Genomic DNA, 19382 nt, shown 5'->3' with positions numbered 1-19382 from the left:
CATATTATTTTCAACTATAAAGTTGGGCATTTTTAACATGGTGGTCTATGAGAATTGACTCCCTTTTGTAGCCAGCCTCAAGCGGCCAGTCGATGAATTGTCACTTCCATATTGGCTTCATCAGAGAGATCGGAAGGTTGCCCCTCGACAATGACGCAAGTTATCGTTTTCAACGTTTATCTCTTTTCTTGGACTACAACAAACACACAGATTGTAGGCAACAGTTTACTTCCTGGGATTAGTGACTGATGTAGTAGACAAAACCGACATTATCATAATTCCTCCCACATTGACTAACAGCCTGGAGGTTAACCCCTGTTAGCAACCCAATCTTTCAAACATGGTACGGAGCGTCACATTTCCAGCTGACGTCACAGGGTATTCAGACCAACCACAATGTACAGATTAGCTGGCCAATCAGGGACACAGAGCTTTTCAAATCGATGAGTTTTGTACCAAATCGGCCCGTTTCAGGAAGAGAGTAAAATCTGGAGCTACAAAATAGTACGGTATGTGGAAAAAAAGTGTTTTTTTAACCATAAACCATGCTAACACATTGTATTATACCAAATACACACAATAACATTGTTTTTAGCAATAAAAAAGTGCACTTTAAACAAACAGCGAACAGAAAAACATTTTCACTAATGTACAGCAGAGGGCAGCAGAGAAAGCTCTTTAAATGTTTAAATGTTGTGTGCTTTTCCATTTCACTATCTTTACAGTAAACCATGTTGTCCCCTGGCATCAAAAATACACAAAAGTGTCTCATAATTTCACGTCTTTCTAAAACAAAAACATAGCATGCAGAATAACACTATATGGCTTAATGATGTGTAACTAAATTTTAGTTTAAACCCTTTGAGATGGCTGGATCCGAGTATTGTAAAGCTTATTTGATCTGTATCACGCAAGTAGCTGCCTCTTCATATAAGTACAATGTTTGAACCTTTTTTGTGGGGAAGTCTGACCATAATGCAGTTATGGCCCAGTTAAAGCTTTACTGTATGTGTTTTATTGCTAAGAACAGTCGTTCAGCTAGTTTTGCTTCAGGGCACAGATTTTACAACTCATGTGGTTACGCACAACAACAGTTGACGATAACACGTTTGTAAATGCATACACAACAGCAAAAGCTAACACCTTAGCCGTTGCAGTTGGACATTAGTAGATATAGCTTTATGTTCCTTTTATTTAGCATTTCTAGTATTAATCGTCTCTGCAAAAGACGATGCAAAAGTTTTTGGCTATAGTCCATAAAAGAACGTTATTATCCAAAGAACCATTTATTTCACAGTGAAAAATGTACTTCAGACTATAAAAAGGTAAGAAATAATTGGTAGAGCCTTTTGTAACACCTTTATTTTTAAGAGTGTACTTGCAAAGGAATGTACTGTACATTACAGAGGAAGAGTCAGATGTCTGATGCCTTGACGCTCTAAAATATTAAATATATCTCAGCTCTGTCTCTGTCTGGGTGCTAGTTTGAGAAATAGAGTTTGACCTCTGTGTCACTTGGGACAGCATGTCTAAACTGGTTCTTTCAGGACCGATGGAGGAAATAGTTTCTGCAGCATGTATATGCAACAATTTCATACAATTATTTTAAGTTGGATGTTTGTGATCAATATTGATAAAAGCAAGTAAATTAGAACAGATGAGGATTTGGGACTAAGGCTGGAATAGTTACTTATTGATGGTGCCAAGATGATTCATAAGACAACTCTCAAACTTACGGAAAAAAGTCTGATCTTTCAAAACAAAATAACATTTATGATAAATCTTCAGTGCAGCCTAATGTTAGACAACTGTCTATTTCTATTTGATACTGCCTTTTTTAAAGGTGCAGTGTGTAAATTTTAGCAGCATCTAGTGGTGAGGTTGCGAATTGCAACCACCGGCGTAGTCCACTGCTCACCCCTTGCTTTTGAAACACATAGAGAAGCTACGGTAGCTGCCACCGGACAAACATGCCATCGTCGGAGACAACTTAGTAAAAAAAATTGTCCGATAAGGGCTTCTGTAGAAAAATGGCGACACAAAATGGTGACTTCCATGTAAGGGGACACTCTTTGTATGTAGATAAAAAGCTCTCGTTCTAAGGTAATAAACACATAACGGTTCATTATGAAAGGTCTTTGTACACCCCTGATAATATAGTTTTGTAGATTATTTTGCATTTCTGTCAAGAGATCCTTCTAAAAATTACACACTGCACCTTTAAGCAGAGATTTTAATTCAACGTTTTGGCATTTGAACATAGCATCTACACAGCATCTATCCCTTTTAAGATCGTAAAACACACATACACTAGTTCAAACAGAAGAACACACCTCAGGAATTCAATTAACCCTGAAAAGTCAGATGAACTGCCTGCTGCAGTTTGTGGGGTCAGGGTTCACATCAAAGTCTCCCCCCCTCCTCCACACACGAGACAAAGTCACAGATGGTTAATACGTATCTTGTCTACAAGCTTTTACTTCTGCCTTTTCTTCTAGAGGAGGATAATGTAACAGTATAATATAACAGTCTAGACCTAGAACAGCTGCTAGTTACTTAAAGGTGCAGTGTGTACATTTTAGCGGTATCTAGTGGTGAGGTTGCGAATTGTCACCAACGGCTCAGTCTAATGCTCACCTCTTGCTTTTAAAAACACATAGAGAAGCTACGGTAGCCACCACCGGACAAACATGTCATCGTGGAGACAACTTAGTAAAAAAGTTTGTCCGTTAAGGGCTTCTGTAGAAATGTGGCTACACAAAATGGCGGCTTCCATGTAAGGGGACCCTCGGTGTATGTAGGTAAAATGTCTTATTCTAAGGCAATAAACACGTAATGGGTTATTATGAAAGGTCTTTATACACCCCTGATAATTTAGTTCTGTATATTATTACACACTGCACCTTTAACATACATCTTATGCAAAATCATTATATGATTTTTGCCCAAATTCCTTTATTATTTAGGTATACTACAACTTATCTTAAAGGGGACATAATGAAATTATGACTTTTTCCATGTTTAAATAAAATTGGTTCCCAGTGCTTCGATAAACCTAGAAAATGTGAAAAAGAACAACCCAATAACTTAGTTTTGGCAAACCATTCTCTGCAAGCATGTGAAAAAATATTACAATTTTTGCTCCCCTTGTGATGTCAGAAGGGGATAATACCCCCCCTAATCTGCACTATCCAACCACAGCACTGCCATTTAGTGCAGAGATCAGCATTTAAAAGGACACACCCAAAAACAACACATTGTTGCTCACACCTACAAAGAGGCAATTTTAACATGCTATAATAATTATCTATATGGTATTTTGAGCTAAAACTTCACATATGTACTCTGGAGACACCAAAGATTTATTTGACATCTTAAAAAATTTTCATTATTCTATCACAAGCTTTCTTCATCCGAAGTTTTTCTAATAAAATGTAAGTTTTCTAATGAAAGGAATTTATAGGGGTGGGCATAACTACCCACTTTGTCCCTAAAAGGATTTCAAACATTTTAACATAAACCTTCACATTTAATTCGTTTCAACATTTCAGTCTAATAACCTTGCATTTTTTGACTGGTGTAGGTATCTTCATAAACTTTTTCCAAATGTGCATTATGGAAATCTGTCAGAAAGAACAAATTAATTACAAACATTCACTAAATTAGAATATGTATTTATGATTTAAAAGACTTTTGTCAGCAGGATATGTGGTTTAATGATTATTTCACCATAAAATGTGTAAAATCCTCTATCCACTTTTCCAAACTTTCCGTCACGCTTCTCCTCTCTCCGTGACTCGGAAAACGGGAATGTATTTCCTGTGGTCCGTTCGCTGATTGGTCTGCTGCCTTCCGGAGAGACGCGGATTGGTGGAGTCCGCTCGACATCTGGAAGGGAGGACAAGAGGAGAATAGGAGAGCAAAGGAGAGAAAAGCAGGAGAACGGGAGAGAGTGCTGACATTTGAGGTGAGTGATGTGCTATGACAAAAATGTAACGCAGTAGATCAACAAGTGAATGTTTAATGCTTGCTTTTGTGCCACTTCTGGCGGTAAATACGTTTTAAGAAATAGAAATATAAAGTTGTGGTCGCGCTTCGCCCTTCGATAGCAGACGGGATTATCAGGTAGGTTTAACGATATTGCTTGTGTACCGTTTTATTATTATCATCATTTTTTATTTGAATGGTGCTAAGGTGACATGAGCACGTTATAGCTTATTACATTGTTAGGATTATGGCGCTTCTTTGATACAGTTGTGTCCTGTTCGCTTTAGTTGTGACTGAATTGGTGATCGGGGGTTGTGCGTGTGGTAGCAGCCCTCTTTCTGAAATTAGCTTGACTTAACAGGTCACTTTTGGTGCTTTGCTTGTAATCGTTCGCGTTGTGAGAAATTTAATTTAAACACCAGGATGTATATAAATAAATATAAGTCAATTAAGTGCGAGCATTACGCTTATTTCACCATGGTTATATTGCGTTTACGCGATTTGCCGTTCCCCTCCCATCTGCGGTAGGCTACGGCCCCCGTTCAAGGCCAGGCTAATGGAAAAGTCAAAACAGCGAGTTTCGCTAGCATATCACAAGGTCCCGACACAAACGTGCACGTTTGTTGAAGTAAAAGCATCATCCTCCGCGTTTAAAGGAATCGTGAGTGTCTGCGATGCGCACCTACATCAGCGGGTACGCGCGCACAGGCCTTCGGGCGTAGGTGGGCGTCGCAGTGGCGAAAGTCTCGTCCTCGTTCTGCGGCAGGCACGGACAGCACCAAGCGCATGTTCTCGTAAAACCTCTCCACCTCGGTCCTTTCAACTTAATACAGAAGTACAATAGAGTATTAACACCATAAATCATCCATATTGCTACATTTACTGTGGCTGTTCTTTACACGAGAATAGTTTATACAGTAGTGGCCAAATGTGATGTCCGGAGGGCATATCTGTGTAATATTTGCTTTTAATAACCCCCCAGGATCAATTAAAACATCAAATTACGAGATATATGGTACAAAATGGAGAAAATTTTATTTAGTAGAGGTTTTTGACAACATTCTTTTGAAATAACGGTACAAACACATGGATATGGGTTTTGTTTTAAAGAGGACATATCATGAAAATCTGACTTTTTCCATGTTTAAGTGCTATAATTGGGTCCCCAGTGCTTTAATCGACCTAGAAAATGTGATAAAGAACAACCCAGTAACCATTCTCTGTAAGCATGTTAAAAAATAGGTCATTGAAATTTGGCTCCCCTTGTGATGTCAGAAGGGGATAATACTGCTCCTTAATCTGCATTATCCACGGCACTGCCATTTAGTGCAGAGATCAGCTCATTTGCATTTAAAAAGACACCGAAAAACGGCATATTTTTGCTCACACCTACAAAGTGGCAATTTTTTAACATGCTATAATAAATTATCTATATGGTATTTTGAGCTAGAACTTCACATACGTACTCTGGAGACACCAAAGATTTATTTTAATCGTTCTTAAAAAAGTCTTAATGTCTTCTTTAATATATGGGTTTTATTGTAACATACAAATAAATGCACGAAAAAAACTTCTTTTATGAGCCTTGACTTGTAAAGCTCCTTAATTTTTTCCCAAAACTGAACTTCAGCTCAACACAATATGCATACAAAATCTTTACTTCATCCTTAATAGAATGTTTAAATAAAGGGTGAAGATGTCTATTTTCAAAGCTGAACATCACTATTGGCCACTATTGTATGAAATATTACGTTTTTTGTCATTGTGCAGACTACAAGTAGCTTGGGAAAACCCAGACAACTTCCGGCAAATTTAGATTTGCTATGCAAGTAGTCTGGCAAAGAGGCCATTCAAGCCCATTTGTAATCTTTCGAAATTGCGGCACCAATCACAAACATTGGGGTGGGCTTTACACAATGGTGATAATGCAGTGACGGTGAAGCAGATTTTGTACATTACAAAGATGGATGCCGCCATGGAACATTAGTCGTCAAGGTCAAATCAGCCATCGCGTCTGCTTTAAACGATTAAAACTTTTTTCTTTTCATTAAAACCCGAGCAAAGAACAACACCCGAAGCCTTCATATCTTAAAAAAAAGATGTTATTGCTGTCTTGCCGACTTGATATAGCTCTGCATACGTCATCTCCTTCATCGCTCTGATTGGTTTTAGGTTTATCCAATTGCGCCAGAGGCATTTAAGCGACTTCCGTTGGTGACGCCCCTTTGGAAATGATTTGTCTTTGAAGCTTTGCCAGACCATAACTCAGTTACTACTGAAAATGGTCTGGTTTTAACCAGGCTAGACTACAAGTACAGGGCCAATGAAATGCTGTGCTCCTGATACCGTTGGAACTTCAAAAACTAGTTTCAACATCTGAAATGACTTGTGTCCAGATAAGATTCTAGCAGTTGCTGCCAGTAATCCGCATGTTTGTTTGTATGTGTTTTTTGTAAATTACAAGGGATCATTTCCAAGGGAATTTCATCCCCGGGTCTAACATGTTTATCAACAAGAGATGTGTGGTGTGATTGCCTCAGACATTCAACTGTTATAGTGTTTGGCTTACAGTAGCTTTGCACACAAATGTATTCATGTTATCAACTATTTATAAAAATGAAATATATTTATATTTGGCACGAACTTGGTGTGAAGTTTGTGCAAAACTTGACGAGCATGTTTGTTGCATGTATAAGTTTGTGCAGCTGTTTTTGTTTACAGACGCACATAACTGGGAAAGTTTGCTTTTGCAAAGTAGGTGGTCCTTCCCTGTTGTCTAATGCCATGTGTTCATAAACTGTATGTGTGTCCACACGTGTCTGCTTTCGGATGTGGTTAGAGCAATACCTGGCTGTACCTGGTTACTTTTTAAAAACAAGTTTTAATACCAGGTAAGGTGTAGATTGGATCTGAAGATCATTTTCACACAACAAAGGTCCTAGATAAATAATCATCATCTATGCAAACACTTAGTAGTATTGGGAAAAAGTGGGACCAAGAAAAGATACTGTAAGGAACTGTGTATGTACACATCTATTCATGAAAACCTCAGTTAAATCCAGTGGCGTTCTGTTCTTCTTAATCTCCTAAACTTGACTTTTATCCCTTGACTTCTTGTCTGTTTGTTGTGCAACAGCAGCTCAGTGGATAGTGTTTTTTTTTGGTCTGCTGTGGTGAAAATAGCTCAGGTTTCAGATTTCCTTGTGCTTTGGCTGGGGCAAGGTCGCTTTGGGATTAAAAGTCCTTTGGAATGTTTTGCCAAAGGCTGTTGCAGTCGTAATTACATGTACAAAGCCTGAGCTCATCAGAATTAGTTTTGCAATGTAATGTTTATTTTTTAAATTTGTCTTGCTGTGTTATGTGGACCTTCTTCTCTTGGGTTTTTCACAGGACTTTATTTAATAAAATCTGTAAAGGGAAATTGATAACTAGCCTGTAAGCGTTGAGAGTTAACCTGTCAATACCTGTCTGGTTTGCAGCATATATACAGACCTTCAGCTTGTGCAGTGTTTGGGTCGAAATGGACTTGTTATTACAGGATATTTAGACTGGTGGTGGACAGACATTATTTTGTATACAGTTAGACTACACTACAGGATTGCTGGACTGTCAGTCTTGATATTTAATGTAGTCTAGTAAAGATAATGTGAGAGATAATGTAGCACATGTATGTTATTCAACATTCCATTCATGTCTTGGTTTTCATAAAGTTTTGTCCATTACATTTCACATGTGACCATTTATAGTCTAGGATCCACTGAAATCAGAATTGTGTGCAACTGTTTCCATGTTCAAGATATTATTTTTCCCTTAAATGGTCTTTTAAAAACATCTCTGCTCAGATTTTGTACCAAAACTATGAATCTGAAGTTAAGCTCAGTTAGCTTTCATTGTTATGCATTGCATAATACATTTATTAATGCATAATAATACATTTATGTATTAAGAGAGTACTCATTTCTTTTATATAACAATAATTCATAGTGACCACTGCCAAAAAGTAATGGGAATCAGAAGGTAGCAGGTGATGCAATGTTATATAATGATATCTGGGTCACAGACACTATTGTGAATCAGTGTATAGTACACTGGAAAAAGGGAAAGCTGTTCTACTTCAAAAACTTACTTCAATTGGTGACACCTAGTTTTAAAAAAATATATTTATACTGTATTATAATATATATACAGGTTTAATGTCCATCCATATTTATTTTTTTACTTTTTTAATTAAAGTACAAACAGTAAATACAGGAAATATGTACACAAAATTAAAAATGAAACAATTTTGAGAACTACATGTCTTCAGGCATCAGTCAGTATTTAGTGTGTCCTCTCTCGACAAGAAACACATCTTGAGCTTTTTTTGAGAAGACTGAAGTCCATTTGATTAGAATTAGAAATTAGGATTTAATTTTATTAAGGTTTAAGAGATCCTGCAGCGGCCTGCTTTTGCTCAGGTGGAGGGGGAGTTTATCCTAAATACTTGACACTTCAGCTAAAATACTTTTATACTGTTTTTAATACTAAATACACATTTTCTGTATTTTCTGGTTGTATTCTAATAAAGAGACTGAGAAATAATTATATGATCACTATACAATTGCAAAAACAACAAATCTACTGGTAGCATTGTGGCCTACGACATTTGCACAGTACTGTATAAAAAATTATTTTATATATATATATATATATATATAGATAGATAGATAGATAGATAGATAGATAGATAGATAGATAGATAGATAGATAGATAGATAGATAGATAGATAGTAGGGATGGCATGGTTCATGAAAAAAATCCGAACCGTTCGGTTCGCTTGTCTCGGTTCGGAGCGTGTGTGCGTCGCACGGTTCAACGGTTCATGGCATGCGCAATGTAGCCTCATGCCCTGTATGTGACCTCAGATAGCGTGTTTCCCTTTCGCGCGAAAGAAGAGGTGAATTGGGGTGTAAGTACTGTCGGTTTATGTTACATGTAGAAATGGCAAGTGGGAGGAAAAGGATGTCTGCCCGGAGTTTGAGGATGCGCCAGCGTCGTATAAGTTTGGTGTGTGGAAATTTTTATTTCATGTTACCTATGATAACAGCGAAAATAAAACAATAGATAAAACTGCAGTCTATGGGTTGAATGTGTTCGAACAGCCACAGGAGACCACCTTCTCTCTGCCCATTTATCTAATCTGAGGTAATGAACACAATGTTTTGCATCTTTTTGTATTCAGCGCAATTTTTAGCCTTTCATTGATAAAACTAAAGCGGCTGATTTCCGCGTAGTTTCATTTTGCTAGCGTGTGAAAGTTGCGCAATCTTATTTCATAAATTGCCGCTCAAAGTAATCAGGACAGAAGTAGTCAAAAGTGGACAAAAGAGAGGGATTTAAATATTACAGGTGTAAACGTTATGTTTCTCTCTCGTCCACATATACTGTCTGCAGTATTTAAGCAGACTCTCGTGATAAATCTAAGAGCTACACTGAAGTTGGCATTTTGATAAATGCAAGTTATCTTTGTGTGCTAAAAATGCACATAAAGGACATGTAGGTGGCAATACACATTCATTTTTTTGCCAAATAAATGAAAAGCATGTTGAAATCATCAATGTCTTCCCTCTTGCTGTATCAAAACCTCACCTGACTTTCCTCAGAGATGGTCCCAATAATGTGCTTAAAGTCAAATTCAGTTAGTGCATGATTACATGATATCACTTTTTTAATACTGTATCCTAAATTATGGATAATTAATACATTAATAAGATAATACATTTGCTGGAGTGTTAAAAATTAAAAGAAAAAGAACAACAAGAACCGTACTGAACCGAGAACCGTGACCATAAAACCGTGATACGAACCGAACCGAGGGTTTTGTGAACCGTGCCACCCCTGATAGATAGATAGATAGATAGATAGATAGATAGATAGATAGATAGATAGATAGATAGATAGATAGATAGATAGATAGATAGATAGATAGATAGATAGATAGATAGATAGAAAGATAGATATAATTTTTTTCCTGACTCATTCTGAGTTTGGATTTTGTTGGGAAAAAGTGCATTAACCTTAATACTTATCATTCTGAATATCAGTCTACTCCTCCATCAAAAATGAATGTGAAAATATTATTAAAAGCATCTATAGATACTAGTGCTGTGTTTAAAATATCAATTCGACGATACATCGTCATGAACGCCTGATTCGCGCATCGATACAGCACCTTCCGTATCGATTCAGATGCACTTTTGAAAGAAGCATGACAAATCGCTGTTGATCCGTGATCCATATGTAAATGACACATGTGACCCACGGAGTACGTAGAGTGTAAGGTATACCGGGGTATACTTTAACTTTCCGTGTCCATCTCGCGGGCGCACCCCAATATAAATATAATGCCTAGAGTAAGGCACTATCTTTGTAAACTGCTTTGAAAAAACATTAAGTACTAACTTAATTTCAAGTATTTCTAAGAGTTACCCCAAAAGCTAATTAATGAATGGCAAAAACACAAGTGTTACAACACTGCTTATTCAATGTACAATAAACAGATAATAATAATAATAATAATAATAATGCTAGTACATTCTGAACAAAAATGCAATTCAAAATAGTCTTGTATCGTGACGTGCATCGTATCGTGGCCTTGTATCGGGATACTTATCGTATCGGGAAATTGTTGGCGATACACAGCCCTAACAGATACAGCAGTATTGTGAGATAAAACATTCATATTTTGTGTATATGGTGTGTCTTTTCTGTTGTTTGTTCTTCATTTTGGTGCAATAAATTTCCATGTTTGGATGATAAACTCAAAATTCAAACCTTCTAAAGTCTTGATATGTAGATTTTTTCACCTCCTACTTTCCGCCCTTTATGTTTCTGTTTATCGATTTATTCAACACTATCATCTTCCATTGTAATCTCTCTCTGTGTGTCTCTGTACTCCACCTCATAGACATCCATTGTTTTCGTATCAGGCTGATGCTATCTTCTAATGATATGACTAATGAGCGTGATTATACTACCCAACTCTAACTCTCACACAAACATGTTGACATTATTAGATTTTTAATGCAGATATTTGAAAAGCAGCATACACACACTCTTCTCTCTTTAAGCATCAAATCAGGTGATGTCACAACAACCATGCCACATCGTACATAATATGCTATTGTTGTTGCAGTCGGGTGGTTTTTTAGGTAAGCGATGTGATGTCACTTGTATGCCAGCGTCCTCTGGGTATACTGTTTGTGTGTATGTGTGTGTGTGTGGTGGTTTGTATTCAAGCAGGCTGCTGCACTATGTCTCTGTCTCCCTCTTTAAGGGTCTGGACTTGCTGATCTAGGAAAAAATGAGTCAGAGGGGGATAGAGAAAGAGAAAAAGGGTGGTGTTGAAAAGAGACTGCAGCTGATGGCTGAAAGAGAGGGGTATTTGGTACAGACGCACGCATCTGTACTGTTGGGTTACCGTTCTGTTGTATTATTTTACAAAAGGTTTATGTTATGGCAGACGGTGAACTCTACTCTGCCAAATTATTCTGTCAAGACTACATAATAATAATAGGGATGCACGATATATCGCCCGGCATACCGTTATCGGCCGATAACTGCTTATTTTTAATATTATCGGTTATCGGTCTGATAGCAAAATAAGACATACTGATAACAGGGTTCCCACGGGTCCTTGAAATCCTCGAAAGTTTGTGAATCTGGGAGAAATAATTCAAGGCTTTGGGAAGTTTTTGAAAATATACATACGTAGATACAGGTCATTGAAAGTGCTTGAAGCTATTTCGCGCAAGAAGTTTTCTGGAAAAAAATCCATATTATTCCCTGTGGAGTGTAGAATAATATCATAACATTTCTAGACTTTTAAGCACACGTGCTAAACTGTTCGCTTTAAATGCTTATATCTTCTGTATGCGAATGTTGATTCATACCAAAAAGCTTTTTTGCATAGTTGTGTTTGACACATAAAAAATGTCTCGGGTTACGTATGTAACGGTTGTTCCCTGAGAATGGAACGAGACACTGCGTCTCCCTTGTCATACTTTCTGCATCCGTGTAACGACGTCTTTGGCAATTTTTTTAGATAGCAATATACTTTCTGGCTCCCACGTCACGTTGGTTGAATTTGATATTCACATTCAGACGCACTTACCCCTGGAGGAGTCCCCAAAGTGTCACCGCAGTGACGCAGCGCGAGTTCCCTCAAAAGGAAACTGTAACAATGTATCTTAAAAGGTAACACGATGTAACCTTGCTCTCACTTGAAATGTGTCCCCACATTTAGTTCTTGAGTTTGAGGGTATTGGACCTGTAACGTCCTTGAAAGGTCCTTGAATTTGAAGTTAACTAAGGTGTGGGAACCCTGTGATAAATTCTATAGCTTGAATGCACTGTAAGTCACTTTGGATAATGGCGTCTGGGTCAGTGACAAAAACAGTTTGGCAAGATAAGAAATTCAAAAATCTTTAAAAAAAACTTGTTTTAAAAGCACGCATCAGGTTTATTTCAATGCACATAGTGTATTTATGTTGATTTTATGCAATAAAAAATTACATTTGCACCATTTTTATGAAACTGAAGACTGAATGAACCTGAAAATGTCAAATGGTGTTACCGCCAATTGTGCCAAAGAATGAGAAAAATTAAATATTTTATCCACCTTGATGGCATGTAAGCATAATCATTAAAAAAATTATTTTAAAATATCATTTTATTAGTTATTTCTAAATGTAAATTTTAATCCGTTTTTTGTAATATTTGTCCTGACATATGCTACACATTTTTTATGAATATATTTAAATTTTTTATAAAAAAAACAAAACAAGTTACACCAATTGACTGGTTACACCACATTGACATTTTCGCAATTATCCCCCAAATATTCTTTCAAAATGAAATAAAACCAGAAATTTTAAAGAATGTATGCTCTGCAAATTTATTTTCCGTTATTTACCCGTCTGCCAAGTACATAAATGTAAATGTTATGATTTGTGATCAGAGACTCTTCAGTAAGATAAATGACTGATACTAATTGACTAGTTGGTTGGTGGAAACAGTTATGGATATTCCTGACCAACCCACATCTGAGCACTTGTCAGATCTTTAGCTTGTCAGATCTTCACCATCCAACAGCAATAATTGCAAACAAATTGGATGTTGTCAAAGAATCAGCATGTTCCAGAGGGTAGTTGTGTCTTTGGGATGTTTGTGGCCACCCCCTGAGATGCATCTGCGTCACAGTCTCCAAAAATGTGAAGCTTCCAATTAAAAATCCTCTGAATGTCTTCATCATTCAGCCTTGATCAGTTCTGCTATCCTTGGATGGAGGGATGCTACTGTTGTGCACACTACACACTACTGTAATCATTATTAATATCACAATCCTCTCATCTGACCAACAGTTGCCTTGGGCTTGACCCAGAATTATGAAAGTGCTGTTTCATTGCCACTCTTTGTGCGCTGATGTCTGCTTTCTTTTTTGGTTGAGGCTTGCATTGTTTTTTCTCTCAATTATTTCTTACTTTATATGAATTGCTGTTGGAAGCAAGCGGCCATGTGGACTGTTTTTATAAAGAAAGAAATGTCTCTGTCATTTACAGGCCATTGTATAAAAAAAACTTTTCATAGCCAATTGTGTGTTGTTTGTCAGGCATTAAAGGAAAAAGAGTTCCTGATAATTTATGTCCCTGGCCCATTTAAAAAAGAAGTAAATTATTGACAAATATTATATGACATCACTTCCTATTTCCTGTGGAAGTTTTCACAAAGTATGAGTACACAAAACACCCACACACATTCCCCAGTGTGTCTGTGTTGAGAGCAATTGTTTGTGTGTTGGCCTGTGAGCCGAGCAGACATTCTGTTTCTTCATACATTTATGAAAATGAAAACATTTTGAAGCTGTTTTTCTGGAGGAGTTTATGTATTATTCTCTCTGCCTCTCTTTGGTCGAGTTTGGTCGGCGCAAAAAAAATGAAATAGTGTCAGGCGTATCTGACTTGAAGATTTGAAACGCACAAACGCAGACGGCGCACATTCATTTTCTAGAAACTTTCTTCGCATATTGAATTTTCTCCCCTCGGCGAACCCTGTCGACATCAGTCTCAGTTCATCTTCTGTAGAGTTTTTGACAGGATGATGAGGTGAGGAGCAGGTTACACGCGCACATGAAAGTAAATCTGCATTTCTAATATTTCTTAGCTGCGTGTGAGGGCGTATGTATATGTTATGTCAGGGCTGTCAGGTGTAGATGGTAATTTTTATGGTAATTTACATGCCTCAAAGCAGTGCACTTTTAAACCTGACACCTTCAAAGCATGAGTATTTGTGTGTGTTTGTACTGAAAGAGTATTCCTGAAATGTCTAAATGTTTTGCAATAGTTTGTTTCACTCCCTTTAACTTTTATTTCAATTTAAAGCAGTATCACTACATACACTCACCTAAAGGATTATTAGGAACCATACTTAGGAACGCATTCAGAACTGCCTTAATTTTATGTGGCATTGATTCAACAAGGTGCTGAAAGCATTCTTTAGAAATGTTGTCCCATATTGATATGATAGCATCTTGCAATTCATGGAGATTTGTGGGATGCACATCCAGGGCACGAAGTTCCCGTTCCACCACATCCCAAAGATGCTCTATTGGGTTGAGATCTGGTGACTGTGGGGGCCATTTTAGTACAGTAAACTCATTGTCATGTTCAAGAAACCAATTTGAAATGATTCAAGCTTTGTGACATGGTGCATTATCCTGCTGGAAGTAGTCATCAGAGGATGGGTACATGGTGGTGATAAAGGGATGGACATGGTCAGAAACAATGCTCAGGTAGGCCGTGTCATTTAAACGAGGCCCAATTGGCACTAAGAGGCCTAAAGTGTGCCAAGAAAACATCCCCCACACCATTACACCACCACCACCAGCCTGCACAGTGGTAACAAGGCATGATGGATCTGTGTTCTCATTCTGTTTACGCCAAATTCTGACTCTACCATCTGAATGTCTCAACAGAAATCGAGATTCATCGGCCCAGGCAACATTTTTCCAATTTTGCTGCATACCTCGGTTGTAACGAGTGGTTATTTCAGTCAAAGTTGCTCTTCTATCAGCTTCAATCAGTCGGCCCATTCTCCTCTGACCACTAGCACCAAACACGTCATTTTCGCGCACAGGACTGCCTCATACTGGATGTTTTTCCCTTTTCACACCATTCTTTGTAAACCCTAGATATGGTTGTGCGTGAAAATCCCAGTAACTGAGCAGATTGTGAAATACTCAGACCGGCCCGTCTGGCACCAACAACCATGCCACGCTCAAAATTGCTTAAATCAACTTTCTTTCCCATTCTGACATTCAGTTTGGAGTTCAGGAGATTTTCTTGACCAGGACCACACCCCTAAAAGCATTGACGCAACTGCCATGTGATTGGTTGAGTAGATATTTGCATTAATGAGAAAATGAACATGTGTTCCTAATAATCCTTTAGGTGAGTGTATATGATCTAGTAATTGAATTTTTTGGTACTAAAGTTGGTTTGGTGGTTTAAATGGATAGATGGTTAACCTAAAAATGACAATTCTGTCATTATTTACTCACCCTCTTTAAAAAAAAATTCTGATGAACAAACACAAATGAAGATATTTTGACAAATGTTTGTAATCAAGCAGATCTGGGGCACCTTTGACTTCCATAGTGGAAAAAGTAATACTGTGGAAGTCAATGGTTCCCCAGATCTGCTTGATTGCAACCATTTTTAAAATATATTCATTTGTGTTTATCGGAACAAAAAAATCTCTTTAAATCCCGAACTCCAACAGTCTGAGAATTACACTGTAGAGATAGCATTTCTCTGTGATCACGTTATCATAACATGAGGTTGGGTCATGTTGTAACTATGAACAATAGTAATAGTCTTTTCAGAAAAGGGAATCAGACAGCCTCTTGGGTGGTCCTTGGCCAGTACCTTAGCAAACAACACTAAAGCCGTATCAGTGTGGTTTCAGTGTCAGACTTGATTGAACATTGAACCTTTAACTACTGCAGTGTGGGCAGGTAGTATAGTAAGTAATACTCTATCTTAAAGTAACTTGCAGAGTGGTTTGAAAATATGATTGCAGATTGGTGGTTTTAATGGGCATTAGCACAAATATATAGCTGTAAAATGTGATAAGGAGTTACAGAGTTTCAGAGAAATAAAATAAAGGGAGACATAGAAAGAGAGAATTTTCATGTAATAAAGGCATTGCATTGATTTGGCAATGGTTGGCTTCAGTTTTCCATTCACAGATCTTAAAGCCGAAACAATTCTCCACAAGCCAGTTTCTGCATCTGATAGCCTCGGTTTTAGAGGAAATACTGGAAACAATGGATTCATCCTGCTAGTTATTATAGAAAAAAGTTATTTTTACACACAAACATACAGTATCCTTCCATCTCTTTTTTTTTGTCTCACATGTTGTGTGTTGTGTCCAGTTGAAGTTCCTTTCAGCCTTCTGGTTGTGTGCATTAGCCTAAGGTTGTGTGTGTTTGTATTTCTGTTGCTCTAATGGCTTGTAGCACATATTTATTGTGGCCCATCCGCTCTGTTCATTGTTCTGGGATCTGTGTTCCTTATCACATCAGTTGTGCTTATTGTGGCCTGGTGTCCTCCAAGGTTTCCACTACAAGATTAAGAGCTCATATCAAATCTATGAGCGAAATTAAATTCTGTGCCGCTTTTCATTAGAAACTCAAAGGAAGCTGAAAAACAGTGTCCCAGTCGTTCAGCTTGTAGAGAATTTGGGAATGCACATACTGATAAAAGATGTAGCTTGAATGCACTGGTGCTTTGGAAAAATGAGTCTGCCAAATGCATACATATAAATGTAAAGGTAGGATTATACGGCACGTCTGCATCACATCCTGTCTTTGAGATTCACTTCAGGGCTTAAAGTGAATTTTTAAAGTAGGTAGCACTGGTTTAGGAGAACAAGCAAACATGAAGAGTTGGTTCCAAAACGCAATAAATCCATTTTGACTAATTTTGGTAAAAATGTGTTTTCTATACCAAGAAAGTGGCAAAATGAAAACCACTATTTTCTGTTACAAACTTTCACATAACTTCTTTAGGTAATAAAAACATAAAAAATTCAAATCCATAATTTGATTTTCAAAGATTTAATATAAAAACTGATTATTTTTTCCGCAAAATGCTATAAAACCATAACAAGTTTTTTTTCAAAATGCTATAAATCTATAAATGTGCATTCATCTTTACCATGTTATATTCATTTAGTTGACTAGTGGTATACACAGATTGAAAAAATAAACATTAATGGCATTAATCAAAACACTTACTCATATTAAGAAGACTGTCATTGCTGCTGTCATCTTTGGGAAGTCATCGCTGAACTTTTTTGACAGCGATCAGCTGTAAAATGTTTTGGTCCTGCTCGATTTTTTCGTTGACTTTGAGTAAAATAATAAAAAGTTTTTCATAAGATCCCCTGGGGTCAATGTGTTAGCATGACAGAAGCTTGATGCTGTCGTGTGAGAACAAGCAACAGCCGACATTTTTCTTTCGCCCGAGTGCCTCTCACGTAAATTATTAGATTCTGATGGCTTACATTTCTTCCCCACCACAAAAACCACCATCAAAAGTATTATTTTGTTTTTGTTTGTTTATTGATCACAAAGTACAAAGTAGATGAGGAAAACTAGGATTCTGTATGTATTCAACGCGCCGCCATTGTTGTTTACAATGCGTGGAATGGTGCGCTGTGATTTGTTGAGTAGATGCATTCTGGTGTTTGTAGCGGTTTGGAAAAAAAGTAATAATACTGACCAGATACAATACTGATTTTGGTGGTAACTAATTTAATAAAAAATGGCGTTTATCGTGTTTTGGAACCAAACTCCTAAAATTTAGGAGCACCATTACTTTATCATCCTGAAGATTAAAAGCTTGAACAATCAAACTTGATCTTAAAGTATTTGCCACACTAAGTTGTGTGTAGTAAATAGTAGTACATCGTAGTTCACTGACAAGCTAGGCAATATCGTATTCATTATCGCAGGCGATACGTTCGGTGAACTACGGCTTTGTGTAGTAAAAGCACGTCTATGTGAAACCAGGTGATTTACTACTAATCACGTAATTGGCTTTACTGAGGAGAGGCGCATATTTTGAGCATATTTAGCATTTGATGGGTTGCATTTAATTGTAAGCACTTCTAAAATGGCAGCATGCCGACTCCTCGTCGGTATGTAAGCAAATCATTGGTTCTCGGGAGTGTCGTGACTAACGTGACGAAACACACAGTCACGCAAGAACCAATGATCATCTTACGTACCAACACATCATATTTAGCTTTTTAAATAGGCTTAATTTAAAACTAAATTTGACATATATGTATTTTTAAGCTTGTCACCCAGCCCTAACCAAAATACTTTATGAGGGAAGAACATTTCACAAAGCTCCTCTCTCTATTTGCCGGTGTTCAGTAAGTTTGGACATTTCAGAGTCTGAGTTTGAATATATTTACATAAAGAGAGAAAGCAGGCCAAGTCGAAAAACTCAGCCCAGTACATTTCTGCTTCCAGAGACTTTGATTCTCTTCCATTTGCTACATAATAGTGGAATTTTTAAAGCTGGCTGTTTTCCCCCCCTTAAGCTAGTGCCGGTCGTAAAGTTTTAGTGTATTGGAGACAGTGGTGTCACTCTGGGGTATTGAGTGTCTATTGAATGTTAGGTTGTGACTTTGACATGCAGTGACACAATCACTGGAGCATCATTGTGATGACATCATTGAAAGATTATCCGAGATGCTGCAGGCCGTACTGGTTGCAATCCTTTGCAACCTTTTGTGTGTGCATGTGTGTGTACGGGAATGATCGCCCACTCCAGATGTTCAGGATTGGCGACAGTGTTGAAGTATGATGGATTTTTAGTGACGCCCTTAACACCCCTCCCCCAATTCCTGTCTGCTGCTGGAACAGGAAATGGGTTTTGGGCGCATTTTAGCTCCTGCGCTGTTCTAGCCCTTGGCACTGATACAACTGATACAACAAAAATGAGATGAGACCTCTTTAATATCTCAGCTATGTCTAGTCATCAGTACTCTGGGTTTTTTTAGTGCCTAATTCTTCAGAAACTCATTTTACCCATTTGTTTGAAGTGGGGTCCTGAAAAATCTTCGTTTGAAGGGCAATTTCACCCTACCCCTCCAACTAAAAAAGAATTGGGACATCCCTAGCCCTTCACATGAACGCGCTTAATGAAGGGGTAGGGGAAAGTGTAAGGGTAAAGCCCGATTTATAGTTGTGCCTAAGTTTTACGCCCGTAGCCTGTGCGTAGCTCTGCGTAGCCTGACGTGCACCTCGCAAAATTTTTAACAGCGCATCAGTTCTACGCAGA

The 19382-nt window shown here is 37.6% G+C and overlaps 1 protein-coding gene and 1 long non-coding RNA gene across 2 annotated transcripts in view; one reads left to right on the top strand and one right to left on the bottom strand.

Annotated features, from left to right (window-relative positions):
* Window positions 1-2895: 2895 nt before the first annotated feature.
* On the bottom strand, window positions 2896-5881 carry LOC129444723 (uncharacterized). Its single transcript, XR_008644578.2, has 3 exons — window positions 4674-5881; window positions 3730-3888; window positions 2896-3623 (listed from the first exon to the last, which is right to left on the bottom strand). It is a non-coding gene; the product is annotated as an uncharacterized lncRNA (long non-coding RNA).
* apbb2b (amyloid beta (A4) precursor protein-binding, family B, member 2b) overlaps window positions 3988-19382 on the top strand; it is a 68726-nt gene continuing 53331 nt past the window's right edge. The window contains exon 1 of the mRNA XM_073864886.1: window positions 3988-4125. The gene's annotated coding sequence lies outside the window, so the exon portion shown is untranslated. The remainder of the gene's footprint in view (window positions 4126-19382) is intronic.

The sequence above is a fragment of the Misgurnus anguillicaudatus genome, chromosome 3 (genome assembly GCF_027580225.2).
Source record: "Misgurnus anguillicaudatus chromosome 3, ASM2758022v2, whole genome shotgun sequence".
In the NCBI taxonomy this organism is placed as follows: Eukaryota; Metazoa; Chordata; class Actinopteri; order Cypriniformes; family Cobitidae; genus Misgurnus; species Misgurnus anguillicaudatus.
Note: the sequence above shows the minus strand (reverse complement) of the source record. Positions and strands in the feature narration are given on the sequence as shown.